Source organism: Crocuta crocuta, unplaced genomic scaffold (genome assembly GCF_008692635.1).
Source record: "Crocuta crocuta isolate KB4526 unplaced genomic scaffold, BGI_CrCroc_1.0 scaffold92, whole genome shotgun sequence".
NCBI lineage: Eukaryota > Metazoa > Chordata > Mammalia > Carnivora > Hyaenidae > Crocuta > Crocuta crocuta.
This window is the reverse complement of record NW_027528804.1, coordinates 671,240-681,829: the sequence shown is the minus strand read 5'-3', so window position 1 is coordinate 681,829 and position 10,590 is coordinate 671,240. Positions and strand designations below refer to the sequence as shown.

The 10,590-nt window shown below is 41.4% G+C and overlaps 1 pseudogene; it reads left to right on the top strand.

Annotated features, from left to right (window-relative positions):
* Nucleotides 1–453: 453 nt before the first annotated feature.
* On the top strand, nucleotides 454–6,799 carry LOC144224642 (TAR DNA-binding protein 43-like; annotated as a pseudogene).
* The last annotated feature ends 3,791 nt before the right edge of the window (nucleotides 6,800–10,590 follow it).

Sequence of the window (10,590 nt, the reverse complement as noted above, 5' to 3'; positions counted from 1 at the left end):
AAGAGGATCTGGTGAAAGAACATTGCAGGGAAAAGAAACCAAAAGTGCAGAGGACTCAAGACCATAGCACACCTGGCATTATGGAGGAAGAATAAGCAGGCTAGTATCTGGAACAGAATAGAAGAAAGGCTGTTAGGAAGTGAGGACAGAGAAGTGATGGAGGCTGTAGGTACTCCAGAATTTGGAGGTCATTTTAAGGGCTTTTGTTTTACTCTCCATATGTTCAGAAAATTCCAGAAGGTTTGAGCAGAAGAGTGCCACAATCTGATTCACATTTTAGAAGGGTCATAGAGGAAACTTTAGGGTATAAATAGACATGGAGACCAGTTAGAATATTATTATAATAATTGAGATAAAGGTGATGGTAACTGGGACAGTGGCCCAAAGTGGCACAAAGTGGTCACACAGAGTTGTCAGATTCCAGATACATTTTGAAAAGGAAATCCAACAGGAATGGCTGAGGAGCTGAATATGGGCTGTGAGATAGAAAGGAATAAAGAATCACCTCAAGTGTTTGGACTGAGTAACTTAAGAATGAAGTTGCCATTCAGAGTTGGAGAAGCCTTTGGAAATAACAGGTTTGGTGGCGGTTAGCAAGAATTCTGTTGTGGACATGTTAGGCTTGAGAAGATACCAAGTGGAGGTGTGAAGCAGGCAACTGGCTATATAAACAGGAGTTCAAAGGAAAGGTCTAAGTCAGAGATATAAATATGGGAGTGTCAGCACATCAATGGTATTTAAAGCCATGATGAGATACCAGATGAGATCACCTAGGGAGTGAAAATCAATAGAGAAGAGCACCATAAATTTGAAATATGAATCAGTCTCTGAGCAAATTTTACCCATTATGATTATTCTGAGGATCTTTAAAATTGTGGAAGGTTGGAGACTGCTCTGTTTCTCAGCAAAATTATACAAAACCCTTATTTAAGGGTGTTAAGCCTCATGGCCAAGTTGATAAAAAAATGCATGGACAGGAGAGAAATACAATCTCTTTGGACTTACATTTCTTTATTCCCTTAGTTTTCACACATGTAAAATATGTCAGAAACACCTTAGTAAAGGCCTCATCAAGTCACAGCCAGTGCTTAACCGTAGGCCTTGCATAGGAAAATCTTTTGTCTGAGTTAAACCCAAAGTAATGTCTCAATATTTTCTGTAGCCATGCCTTGGAGGCCAGAGGAGGAGAATTCATCTGCATCCATCAGAGACAGCAGCTATGCTCATAATATGTCCCCTACTAAAATCACCAAGACCCAAAAGCAGCCAGTGCATAAGAATTTATGTACAACACCCCAAATCGATGCCTTCAACGGTTTCCCCCCGAGGGGATCTGAACCATTAATCCATCCAACATTCCGATACGTATATGAAAAAGTTGCCCCTGCACAAATTGTTCCAGTATATATTTTGATAGCTGGTAATCACAGTGCTCCTTGCCACTGCTGTCCTGGTGCTTGCCCTAGTTTGCATTTAGGAGATAACAAGGGATGGATATTAAATGACTTGTCAAGAGTCAGAGAGCAAGCCAGAAATTGACTGTCCTGATTCTGCTCCTAGATTTACCGCCTTGCCTTTTCACGTCAACAAGGGATAACTTCAAAACCACACAGTCACCACCAAATGTCAGTTTTACACACACTAATAAAACTGGGAGCACTTTTAAGCCGGTTTTATTTTGAACCCTTGTTCCCAGTGGCCCTTTCGCCTTAATTTTTTTTTTTTTATAGTTTATTGTCAAATTAGTTTCCACATAACACTCAGTGCTCATCCCCACAAGTGCCCTCCTCCATGCCCATCCCCCCTCCCCCCACATCCATCAGTCCTCAGTTTTTGTCAGCATTCAAGAGTCTCTCATGGTTTGCTTCTCTCCCTTTCCCCCACCATTTCCGCCCTTCTTCTCCCCCTTGTTCCTCCGTCAAGTTCCTCCTAATCCTCCTATACGTGCAAACATATGATATTTGTCCTTCTCTGCCTGACTTATTTCGCTCAGCATAACACCCTCAAGGTCCATCCATGTTGCTACACATGGCCAGATTTCATTGTTTCTCATTGCCATGTAGTATTCCATGGTATAGATAAACCACATCTTCTTGATCCATTCATCTGTTGATGGACACTTAGGCTCGCCTTAAATTTTTGAGTATGACTTTCCCAATTTTGAAAGATGATGGAGAAAGAGCACAGAAATAAAGCCCAGCTGAAACTAAAACTTTTTAAAGTGTATGGAGCAATATACAGCTACAAAATCATTTACTGGAGGGTTGTCAGGGCATACCATATATTATTTTGTGACCATTTAGAAATGATATAGAAATAATCATTTTTCTTTGGCCAGTCTAATGGGTTGTAGCTCATAAGAGTACATACTGCACTCCACGAGGCAACCGAGGACTTGTGGGGCCCCTTGTGAATGCAACACCTTAGCGAAACAATGCTTCCTCGGTAGTATAACAAGGCTGTTAACACCGGCTCTGTCAGCCCTACGAGCATCTGTGAAGATCGGGCCTGATACTGGAGGCTGAAATGTAAGCACAAAAGCAATAATCATACAAATAAAAGTATAGTAGATGATATAGGATGCTTGGTGTGAGTTATTGCTGAAAGTGCATGTCCTTCAATCGTCCCAGCAGCCTCATGGTGCGTGGAAGTATTATTTTACTTGCATTGATCTATTTCATATCTAACATGTTAGGGTACTGGGAATGAATTACTTTTGATGCTGTTCTTACTTGGCTGTCAAAACTGCATCATGACCACCTTTCTCAATCATCCAGACACTGTTCAGTGATAAGCCAGTTCTAAAGAAGCCAAGGAATCCATCAGCAGCCTCTAACCCACAAGCTGGCTGTGACTGCAACAGAGGTAGACTCAGAACTGCACGCAGGAATTGAGGCTTACTGGTCACCGTGTGGTTAAGCTAGAACCAGCTGGTATGGTGAGTTCGTTAGAAAATCAGTTTCAAAGCTGTGTTTATATAGCAATCACACCACATTTGTGTCCAATGGAGAATACATATACATATTTGCAACGTACACTTAATGAAAACAATGTGCACACAATGGAGAATGTATACAGAATGCAAATTAAATGCAGCCAAATTTTCTTAAAAGCTTTTATCCAAGCTCTACCAAAGGAGAGAGAAATGGCAATTGTCCATATCAAAGTCTCTATTTGGGAGGTAAAGGTTGATAGTGATTTTAGAGAGATAATGCAACTTGATCCACCCTCCTAGCATGACTTTGAGGTTGGACTGTATTCAGGCAGGTGGTGTGCAGGGTAAGCCTCCGCCTTTCCTTCTCCTCTCTTAGCTTCCCCTTTTCTAATCTTGTTTTGTTTTTTGTTTTGTTTTTTCTCTTCTTCCCTCTTTCCTCCCTCTTACTTTTATTTGCCTTTTCTTTTCTTTCTCTTCTTTCCTCTTCAACTAGTTCTCCTTTCTTTTCTCTTGCACTGCTAGCCTCTCTACATACTCTTCATTTCCCCTTCCTATCTCCCTTCCTCTTTTTCTCTCTATTTCTCCCCCTCCTCCCACCCTTTCCTCACCTCAATCATGTTGTTTGGGCTTCTGTCTCAACTTACTAGACCAACTTCATTTCCTACTGATCTGGGAGTCTTTCTTCCCACTCTACTGAGATTTTGCAAGAGTCTTCCCTGCTCCTACAGCTTGACTGAGTTCCTATTAGGAGAACATTGTTTAAGTGGGGCCACAATACAATCCTGCTGCTCAGAGTCCTTTGCATTGCCCCACACAACAGATAGAACTCCTTGATCTCAACATTGACAGGAACCATCTCTGACCTCCCCATATCTCTGTGACCTAGAGCACTGGGCAGCCCCAAGGCCCCTGAGAGCCCCAACATCTGTAGACAGGTCAACTTCTCCCCGTCTATCTGACCTGATTCTGCCATTCCCACCCTCCGCCCTCTTGAGGTCTATGTCACTGAGGTCCCTACATGTTCTGAATTTAGGCATTCGCAAGTTAAAACACTCATGCTTGAGAAGCATATAATCCTATTTAGAAGACAGCATAGGTATGTAGAAACTGACAACACAAAGGAAAGATAAGAATCAGTTTGGGATTCTAGAAACTAAGAGGAGTACAAAGAAGAGGGGATTAATTGAAGCTTCAGTGGTTAAAGAAACTTCACAAAGGAGATAGAGCCTGAAGTAAAATTTGGATTTGTAGGGTTTAATTAAACAGAGAAGTTGGTGGAGAGCATTCCAGAAAGATATAAAAGGGGGTACAAAGATGAAAACACATATGGCATTTGGAAGGAACCGTTTATCTTAAAATATACATGTCCCTGATATCAGGATCTTCTGGGTACTAAATGATGGGCCCATGAAGATGGGGAAGTCATCCAGAAATAAGTGGATATAGGCCACAGAGACAAGTCAAAAGGAAGTCTCTCATAGTAACCCCAAGTCCCATATTCAAAGGTCCTTTCATACCATAACATTCATGAGGAAATGGTGAAGCCAGATCTTCTCTAATGTAGCCCCATTCTGAGTCCATGGTAAGGACTCATAGCCAATGAGCAAGAGTCATGATTCCAGAAAACATTTTCCAGGCTGATAAAGACCCCAGCTAGTGACTAGGAATCCAGAGAACATTCAGTCATCTGGGGAACATTTATTGAAAATCTAACAATACCTTAGAGTATTACTAGGCATGCAAAGATGAAGGCATTGGTCCTTATCTTGAGGAATTTCATAGGCCAGTAGGGTAGGAATGGAATGGGGGCAGAAACTGGATCTTATTAGAAATATATAAAGGGCCTGGGTGGCTCCGGAGGTTAAGCCTCCCACTTTGGCTCAGGTGACGATCTCACAGTTTGTGAATTCGAGCCCCACATCGGGCTCTGTGCTGACAGCTCAGAGTCTGGAACCTGTTTCAGATTCTGTGTCTCCTCTCTCTCTGCCCCCTCCCCACTTGTGCTCTGTCTTTTTCTCTCAAAAACAAACAAACATTAAAAAAATTTTTTTAAAGAAATACATATACAAACAGGGAGTTACAGTGGAAGTGAAGTGGTAGCTGTGGTGCTCCCGGGTCCCTCGCTGCTTTGGTTTCCCTTCCAGACTTCCTAGCAGCAGCCTAGTGAATAAGCAAGATGTTGTACCCAATAATATATTCATGTAACTGAAGATGAGGATGATGAGCCCACTGAAATACCATTGGAAGATGATGGGACAGCGCTGCTTTCCATACTTACAGCCCAGTTTCCAGGGGCATGGGGGCTGTGCTCCAGGAATCCAGTGTCTCCGTGGGTGAGAGGTGTCCAGCTGGTAGATGGAATTCTGCCTGCCCCCGATGTTAGCTGGGGAAATCTGGTACATGCCATCAACTATCCCAAAGATAACAAAAGAAAAATGGATGAGACAGATGCTTCATCAGCAGGGAAATTGAAAAGTGCTATCCAGAAAATGTCTGATTTAATAATATCGGGCCTCCCATGAAAAACCACTGAACAGGATCTAAAAGAATATTTTAGTACCTTCGGAGAAGTTCTTATGGTTCAGGTCAAGAAAGCTGTTAAAACTAGTCATTCAAAGGGGTTTGGCTTTGTTTGTTGTACGGAATATGAAACCTGAGTGAAAGTAACATCAGAGATACATGATGGATAGATGATGGTGTCACTGTAAACTTCCTAATTCTAAGGAAAGCCCACAGAAGGCTTTGAGAAGCAGAAAGGTATTCCATGGATGTTATTCAGAGGACATGATTGCTGATGAGCTGTGGCAGTTCTTTAGCCATTTTTTTTTAATGTTTTATTTATTTCTAGGCGAGAAAGAGAGACAGTGTGAGCAGGGGAGGGTCAGAGAGAGAGGGAGTCACAGACTGAAACAGGCTCCAGGCTCTGAGCTGGCAGTCAGCACAGAGCCCGACGCGGGGCTCGAACCCACGAACCGCGAGATCATGACCTAAGCGAAAGTCGGACGCTTAACCGACTAAGCCACCCAGGCGCCCCAGTTCTTTAGCCATTTGGGGGAGATGGTTGATGTCTTTATTCCCAAACCACTCAGGGTGTTTGGCTTTGTCACATTTGCAGATGATCAGGTTGCCCAATCTCTTTGTGGAGAGGACTTGATCATTAAAGGAGTCGGTGTACACATAGGCAATGCTGAACTTAAGCACAAGAGCTATGGACAGTTAGAAGTGGAAGATTTGGTGTGGGGCGTCTGGGTGGCTCAGTTGGTTAAGCGTCTGACTTTGGCTCAGGTCATGATCTCGTGGTTCGTGAGTTTGAGCCCCATGACAGGTTCTGTGCTGATGGCTCGCAGCCTGGAGCCTGCGTCAGATTCTATGTCTCCCTCTCTCTCTGCTCCACCCGTACTTACACTCTGTCTCTCTCTCTCAAAAATAAAACAAACATTTTTAAAAAAGGAAAATGTGGTGATAATCCAGGGGCTTTGGGAATCAGGGTGGATTTAGTGACAGGAGAGGGGGTGGAGCTGGTTTGGGAAACAATCAAGGTAGTTAACATGGGTGGAGGGATGAACTGTGATGCTTTCAGCATTAATCCAGCCATGACTCTGCAGCCCCGACAGCACTGCAGAACAACTGGGGTGGGATGGGCATGTTCGTCCCAAGTTCAGGTCCATCAGGTGATAACCAAATCCAGGATAATATGCAGAGGGAGCCAAATCAGGCCTCTGGTTCTAAAAATAACTCTCACAGCAATTCTCATTCAGGTGCAGCAATTGATTGGAGATCTGCATTACATGCAAAGTCAGGCAGTGATTTCAACAGAGGCTTTGGCTAAGTGTGGATTCTAAATCTTCTGGCTGGGGAATGTAAACAGTGGGGTTGGTATAGGCTGGCGAGAATTCAAATTTTTCTAAACACATAATAAGTATAATATAAAATACGTATGTACTAAGACTTCTCAAAGTTGGTTTGTCCCATGTGGAGTATATTCAGCAGTATTTCTGACTGTTTTCTTTAGAAAGAGAAGAAAAGCTAAAGGAACTTTATAAGTTTTGTTAATAATAAGTTTCAAAACTTATAGTCTTATAAGTTTGATTAGTTTGTGAGTGTCACCTTCAGCTCAGGTCATGATGTCCTGGTTCATGAGTTCGAGCCCCACGTAAGACTCTGTGTTGACATATTAGAGCTTGGAGCCTGCTTCAGATTCTGTGTCTCCCTCTCCCTCTGCTCCTCAGTCCTTCTCTCTCTCTCTCTCTCTCAAAACTAAATAAAATATTAAGAAAAAAATTGTATTATTTTTTTAAAAAAAGGTTTCTCCTATAATATTTTATCCCTGAATTCTTTGCATGTTCAAAATGGAAACCATTGACTAGAACTATATAATTTTGTCCTTGTTTTAATTTGAACCCCACCTTATAGACTTTTTCCTTAAGAAAATCTTTTCTGGAGATCATGCTGTCCCAGTGTTTAGTTCTTTTGTTTTTTAAACACTTGTCTCTCTTCATATGCAAAAGTACAATATGAAGCCTTCATTTAATCTTTGCAGTTCGTCGCATTTCAAATGTTTATGAAAGAAGCACTTCGTTGAAAATAGTGCTGTAAATATTCTGCCATAGGGATCTTTCTGTCTACTTGCTTTCTGAATCAAGAATTTGTCTCCGCCCTGCACAGGCTGTGTCTTTGACAGTGGGTGTCCCATTTATATCCGCTACTCTTTATTTCACACAGTCATATCAACGTTATGAACACAAGGCTGTGATATGGAACCAGAAGGCTGTAGGAAGTTTTGAAATTTTGTGTGGGATTGATAGTGGTGTCAAGGCTTAAAAGGCTAGTACGAGCAAGAAAATGAGAGAGCCCGTGGAGGGGCTTGGTGGTACATAACGGATATTTTTCAACTTGATGAGATGTATCTCTCAATCCTGTGGCTTGGGTGAGAGAGTGTGCAGATGGCAATGATAGCAAATAATGTACGAATGTTTTTTGCATTCAAAGGACCTCCATATCTGTTGGAAGACTTTATGTGAGTTTTGATTTTAGATAACCCATGCTAGTTGAATGTGTTAAGTGAAACGATACTTCTATCTCCCCTACCCCTTTAACTGCTGTGAATGCCGAATTGTATGGGTTCTTTTCTGTTACTGATCTGTAAGTGTGGTCATGTAAACTGAAGCTGGTGGGCTGTGAACATGAACTGAGCTTGTGGTGTTTTGCAGGAGTCCTTGTTAGCAGAGTTCACCAGTGAGCTTAGGGGTGTCACAAAGAAGGGTTGAAGTTCTAACATCTGTTAGCTACCCATATGAATGCTGTTAGATGCAGTTCTGTGTTCTGTACTTGGATGCTTTTTATAAGAGTTTTCAATGTTGGGGGTGCCCGGGTGGCTCAACCAGTTAAGCATCTGACTCTTGATTTGAATTCAGGTCATGATCTTGTGGTTCGTGAGTTCGAGCCCCACATCAGGCTCTGCGCTGACAGTGTAAAGTCTGCTTAGGATTCTCTCTCTCTCTCCGTCTCTCTCTGCTCCTATCCTGCTCTTATTTGTTCTCTCTCTCAAAATTAATTAGTTAATTAATTCGTTAAAAGAGCTGTTAATGTTGGAAATTATTAAATAAAGCTGATTTAAATAATTAAAAAAAACAAGAAATTACAATTCAATTTACCTTGGAAGAATAAAAGAAGAAAATTTACCTAACCCATGGACTGAGGAAGTGAAGAATTGGCATCTGACTTGGGGTCTTCAAAGATGCGGAAGTTTGATTCACTAAGACATTCAAGGCAAAAGTGGAAAATCAGCAAAGTTCTAAAGACAAGAAAAATGTACAAACAAGAAGCTGTATGTTGCTAAGATGCATTTTGAGGCAGAAAATTGAGAAAGATCATCAGGGCAAATCAGAAACAGAAGAAGCAAAATCCAGAGACCAGGAAGAAGAGATAGGCGAGAAATGGATGGGTTCTAAGTTGGTTCGAGTGCAACAGGAAAATGCAGGGCAGATTCTCAAAGGGCATGAAGAGACAGATATTTGTGAATACTGGACACCCAGGGGTTCACATCAGGTACTTAAGGCTTAGAGAAACAGAATAATTCTTTTTCCAGAAGAACAATGTTCCTTATATACATGCCAAACTTCATATTTATAGATGGAGAGCCAGAGGAGTGCTGGACCTGCAGCTTTTTAGTACTACCTGCCAATCTGCTGAACTAGGGCCTGCATATGTTTTATACATTTATTTATATGAAAATAGTCAATACCCAAAAAATAAGATTGGAGGTATATAGGGGGGTGCCCTGATTTTGAAAAATCGTTTTGCCCAGAATTAGAAGCTTATATTGTTTTCTATAGACAAATGGAAGTCCATTTGCCACTGACATTTCAAGAAAATCCTGGACAAGGAGCCTCAGAATGAAGCTTCTTCTAACAATCCTAGTCCAAGAAATGTAGTTTAGACACATATTATTTCCTTCAGCCAAATGTACATAAAGCTGAATTTCTAACTAAAAATTAAATGGAGAGATAGTATGTTTTATTAGCATTTTCACTATATAATTTCTTTACCTTGCAAGTCAATCACCACCATCACCTGCTTGATTTGCAAGCAATAGAACCATGTCATTTTTCAGCAATAGAACCATGAAGTAAGGTGCCCTGTGCTCAGGTACCTTCTCCATTTGGTAGGCAAGAAAACTACTTCTACTTAAAGTTCAGAGTTATTTTAAATTAAAAGTAATAAAAATCCAGAGTGCCTTGAATTCCTCAGTAGAAATATGCTACATGGGTATGAAGTCCATTAATTGTATGTGTCTCCTTTTTCCGTCGCCTAACAGCTGGCACAGAAATGGAAAAGGATTGAACTTAGATCCAAATTAGGGTCGCTATGGACAGTAGGTTGGTCATCTGAGTGGAGATTTCCAAAATTCTTGTTTAAAGGGTAAGCATGCAGAACTACCACTGCTAATGCAGATGGAAACACAACAACAAAAAGCAGCAATCGTGCACGTCTTGTTGGATTCCTGCAGGAACGCTGACTGCGAATCAGGTGATGCTACAAAGCCTTATAAGCATATGGTGAAGTGAGGCGTCCTCAGTGTTGGAACTTGGACAGTAATCAGTTACTCACTCACAGGAGTGTTACAACACATGCAAATATAACATAAGGACTTTTATTATTTACTTTCTTATGTACATAATTATGTGTTTGGAAGCTTAATCTCTACCTTTAAGCAAGAATGCAAGCTACATGAAAGCAAGAATCAAATTCAGTATTATCACTGTAACATTCTACTTTCCAGTATAATAGTTGGTACCTAGTATGCTTTCAATGAGTGTTGTTTGAGTGATGTCTGGGCATCCCATAATATCCTCACATCCTCATTCAAGAATGAATAAACAAGGGGTGTCTGGTGACTCAGTGGGTTAAGCAGCCGACTTTTGATTTCAGCTCAGGTCATGATCTCACGGTTGGTGGGACTGAGCCCTGCATGGTTGGTGGGAGTGAGCCCTGCATTGGGCTCTGCACGGATAGAGTGGAGCCTACTTGGGATCCTCTCTCTCCCTCTCTCTCTGCACCTCTCCCACGTATGTGCCCATGCTCTCTCTCTCTCAAAACAAGTAAATATTTTTTTAAAAAAGAATGAATAAGCAAAATCATTGATTTGAAATATA